The sequence below is a fragment of the Eutrema salsugineum genome, unplaced genomic scaffold (assembly GCF_000478725.1).
Source record: "Eutrema salsugineum unplaced genomic scaffold, Eutsalg1_0 scaffold_3, whole genome shotgun sequence".
Classification (NCBI taxonomy): domain Eukaryota; kingdom Viridiplantae; phylum Streptophyta; class Magnoliopsida; order Brassicales; family Brassicaceae; genus Eutrema; species Eutrema salsugineum.
Genome location: NW_006256756.1, coordinates 17,322,524 through 17,327,301, shown reverse-complemented (window position 1 = coordinate 17,327,301; position 4,778 = coordinate 17,322,524). Strand labels below are relative to the sequence as shown.

At 37.8% G+C, this 4,778-nt stretch overlaps 1 non-coding gene across 1 annotated transcript; it reads left to right on the top strand.

The window, feature by feature from the left end:
• Positions 1 to 227: 227 nt before the first annotated feature.
• On the top strand, positions 228 to 335 carry LOC112085866. Its single transcript, XR_002899153.1, has one exon. It is a non-coding gene; the product is annotated as a small nucleolar RNA R71 (small nucleolar RNA).
• The last annotated feature ends 4,443 nt before the right edge of the window (positions 336 to 4,778 follow it).

Here is a 4,778-nt window from a genome sequence, read left to right as displayed (position 1 = left end):
TGTGATGGAGACACTTCATGACTTCCGAAATCTCTTCTTTCTTCTCAGGAAGTGCAGAATTGCCAAAGGTTTCTTGATTGTGGATGCTGTTTGCGAAATTGTTGATGAAAACATGAGCATCTTCTACAGATCTAGTTGAGAAGTCTGCATTACTTGCTGTGCTGAAAGAGTGTCGTAACTCTGGAGTAATACCTCGATAGAAGATACCCAGCAGGTATTCGTCGGTATATCCATGGTGTGGACAATCTCTTTGGTATTCCCTAAATATTTCCCAAGTATCTAAAAGATCTTCATCTTCTTTTTGTTTAAAAGTTCTTATCTTGTTCCTTAAGAGATTGGAACGATTTCTAGTATAAAAACGATTTAGGAAAACTGTCCTACACGCTGCCCATATTTTTAGTGAAGCAGGTTGCAAAGATTTTAGCCATTTTCTGGCATTGTCTCTCAAAGAGAATGGGAATAGACTACACTTGTGGTAATCCCCATTTGCTGTAATGGTTGCACATAATTCTTCGAACCTCTCGATATGGTCAATCGGGTGTTCGGAAAAATAACCATGGAATTGATTTTGTTGAACTAAGTGGATATAGGGTACCTTGATTTCGGTTTTGCCATCCTCTGGTAAGGCTGGTTGAATAGCTCTTCGATCTCCCATGAACTTTTCGAGTGAATCGAAACTTCCAATCAGTTCATCATCATCTTCACGTTTTGTCGATCCGATTAGCTCACTATCATCATAGATCGGTTCTTCAAACTCATCATCAGTCATCGCTTGGATCACCATCCACACGATATGGTGGATCACCCAGAGTTCCGGGAACATGTTCCCGGTCTCCCATCTCGCAGAGAAACCTGAAAAATTCAAAAGGAAAAGTAAAAGTAAACAAGTGTTCTAATGGATTTAAGATGGGATTTGCAACGAAACAAATCAAAGTCCCCGGCAACGGCGCCAAAAACTTGATTGCGATTGTAAACGGGGTTGTTGTTTTCATTTTACTAAGATTCAGGTTTTAAATTTATAACCCCTAAATGTCTGCAAGTGCACAGATGTGCGCTGTAGTACTTAGGGTATCGATCCACAGACACTTAGTTGTTTCAGTACAAATGCACGGCAATGCTTAAATTAGACTAGAACTAAACAGGTTTTGGTTTTGATTTCGGGTTTTGGTTGTCACTAAATCTAAACTAGAAAGCTAACAAGTAAAAGCAATTGAAAAACGAAAGCAAGTAAAGCAAGTAAAAAGCGATTAAATCAAAGATGAATGGAAGCAAGTAATAAGTGAATGAAGCAAATAAAATCGAAGGTCGTAAGCAATGAAAAACAAACGTTGGGCATCAAGGGGTTTCGCAGGGATTCAAGGACTAAGCTATGGCGATTTTAAACAAGTGATAAAGGTAATCAACTACGTATGTTCTAGAACTCGAGGCACGGAAGTATGAATAGCCTACTTTCGCAGCACTAAACAGCTATCTCTCGCAACCCTGATTAGTAGGTTTCAACTCTGATCCTGGAAGGGAGAAGATGCAATAGTAGAACAAGACTCATCAATATTCACAACTCAACTACAGGTAGGTTTGCACTCCTATAGAAGAATTGCTCGTTTCACCCTAGTTCAGACAATCAATGAAAGCTTTCGCAACATATCATATCAGATCGGCTTCTAAGTGGCTAGCAAAGAATCACGCAGTAAAATCAAAGGCAAACGAAGAACATCTAGAAGATTAGTAACCCTAAATCTATCGATTCATAAGCAAAGACACACGAAATTCCCTTTGAAAAATCCCTTTAAACCCAACTGGGTAACTACTCAAACATATTGTAAACAATCATCACAGAGTATTAAAAGTTGCAGGAAATTAAAGAGAACAGGGAAGAAGAATGAAGAATGGAGAAGCAGAAGGAGGCGCGATGGTCAATCCTGCGGCGGCTCCTCTTCGAAGACGGCGGCTCCTTCTCTCTAGGGTTACACGAAATCTCTCTCTCTTACTATCTTATGTCGTCTACCCACCTTTAGGAATGACCTAAAGGGGGTATTTAAAGCTTCTGGGTGGTTCTGGACACTTAGGGCTTCAAAAATAACAAAAGAAAATTATATGGGCTTTAATTAAGTCGTATGGAAAGTGAACGACTAATGGCCGCGGTCGCGGTGCTCCTACCCGCGGGGAAATAGGTGTTGGCCGCGGTCCCGGCTCATGGCTCTCTTCCGGAACTGCATTTTCTGTCATTCTTGCATCGGGAGTATATGAAGATCTAACCGTTGGATAGTCTCCAAACTAAGTGCATTAGAAAGCTGGTTGGATCCTATATGTTGTATCAAATTTTGGGGGTGATCAGACGGTGAGAAGGTCTTCATCGCTTGCCATACTTCTGCGGTCTGCATTTATCCAAAATTGCTCATTTGTTCCAAATTGCATATCTTTTGCCCAAGTTTCCTGAAAAGTCTTTAAAACTCTAAAACATTGAAAACACTTTAAAAACATTGAAAACAGAGTTAAAACACCTGCATAAGGCATAATTATGATCCATGAAAGTGGTCAAAATACGTGTGTTATCAGTCTCCTATAGCGATTTCGCTCGATCACTTCTAGGTCTGTTAATTCGATACAACACTTTCGTGGCTCCAATTATTGAGATCAATATCTAACAGGTTAGAAACAGAAACAGCATAGGGAATAAGAATGAACGAATGACTCCTAGAAAATTAATAACCCTAAATCGAACAAAGCATATGATCAAGACATGAAATTCCCTTTGAAAAATCTCTTAAAAACCCAACTGGGAAATTACTTAGACATAGTTGAGTTCAACATTTCAAAAGTATTTAGAATTGCAGAGAATTGAAATAGACAAAGGTTAGAAACGAAGAACAGAATGAAGCAGGAGGGCCAATGGTGCCCCTCTCGTGGCTCTCTCTAGGGTTCCTGGTGAAAATGTGGCACATCCTTCTAAATGAATTAAAAGGGATTTATATAGTGTCTTGAGACCTCGGGGATGCCTAGGGCTTGCAGGAATAATAACGGAAATGACTTGGGCTTTAAAATGAGCTTCTGAGGCTCGGAAATGGGCTCCCCGCGGTCTAAAATTTCGCACCCTCGGTGGATTATATTTTGGCCGCGGGTGAGCTTCCGATTGTGTTGATTTGCCTTTAGTGCATCGACCATATCTGGAGATCTAACCATGAGATTGCTTCGATTCCACTTGCATTGGAAAGCTGGTTGTCTCCTATATCTTGTCTCCAAATTTGGGGATGATCGGACGGTGGGAAGGCTTCCATTTACTTCTAGGCTTCCGGCGGTCCGGATTTATCCAAAGTTGTGATTTTTGTTTCCAATTGCATTCTTTTTGTCAAAATATCCTGAAAACTCTTTTGAGATTCTAAAACATGGAAATCACTTAAAAAAATTTAAAAATGAGTGAAAACACCTGCATAAGATATTAAAAGTGATCTATAAAAGTGGTGAAAATCATGTGTTATCAATAACCATTACTAAAATTAAACTCAAAAACAATGATCCACATAAACACGTATTGTTATAACATATGAAGTTTGTAAACGTAAAATTGAATATATATAAAAAATTGTTATTTCCTAAAAAGAAAGGAACAACTATTAATAATGAAGTATTTAAGTTTTTTCAAATTAAATTATAAAATTAAATCACCACAAGGTGTAAAGCATCAATATTCCGAGTAGAAAAAGTTCTAACAAAACTCTAATCCTGAAATTGTATAGGATAATATAATAGTGAACTCCTTATCGCTAAACTTCCTATGACACAGAACCCTTCCTCCTTTTAGCTACAGATGTTTTGACGGGAGTAGCAATGACTTCAGGAGCATCGCGATCTCTTTTAGAAGTTACAGGAGCAGACTTCTCGATAGAAGTTTCTGCATTTACATTAGCAATGACATCAGGAGCATCACAATCACTTTTAGAAGATGCATGTACATTCTTCTCGATAGAAGCTTCTGTATTTTCATCAACACAAGATTCCAAAATCGGAGGCTTCAAAAAAAAAAAATAATAACAAATTAACGATCCGTTTTTATATTTACATAACTAAATATTCAAACTAAATAAAGAATCGAAAGCAAACCTCTGAATAGACCTGACTACAAAACGTCTCAATCATATAGGCATCAGATGTAAACCTTTCAACTGAATATGAAGTCTTAACCTTCTTGACGTTATCTTCAGTTACTGTAATCTTGAATATGAACTCTTTTCCTTTTAGATTGCGCAGGGATTGAGGCAGTCCATACGAATTGTTCTATGCAATATTTCGAGAATAATTAAAATGAATTAGATAATCATAATGCCCATCAAATAAAACTATAGGTTTACCCAACCAGATTCTTCGAAAACTTCCTCAACAGTCTTCTTAAACATTTTTTGAGCAATCTTGTCGAACATGTCAAAGACCGCCATCCCTCCAAACCCATCGTCCACATTCAGCAGCAGAAAAAACTGTAAAGGAAGAATTAGACATATAGATTTACAATTATAAATAAATATATAACCTAACGATTAATAAAAACATGTATACGTCGAATTCAAAGAATAAAAACTTGAATACCAAGCAACAACTTGAGACTCAGAAACGTTGTTATTGCAAGTAATGCATTTCCAAAGCAGCGGTGAAGGATCATTTTCTCTCTCAAGGATCGGATGAACCTTTTTTTACACTTCTTGCATGCTATGTAAAACCATGAATTACTATTGGCAACCGAGCGTATGTTTGCCAATGTCACATACTTACCAACCTGCTCATTCAGA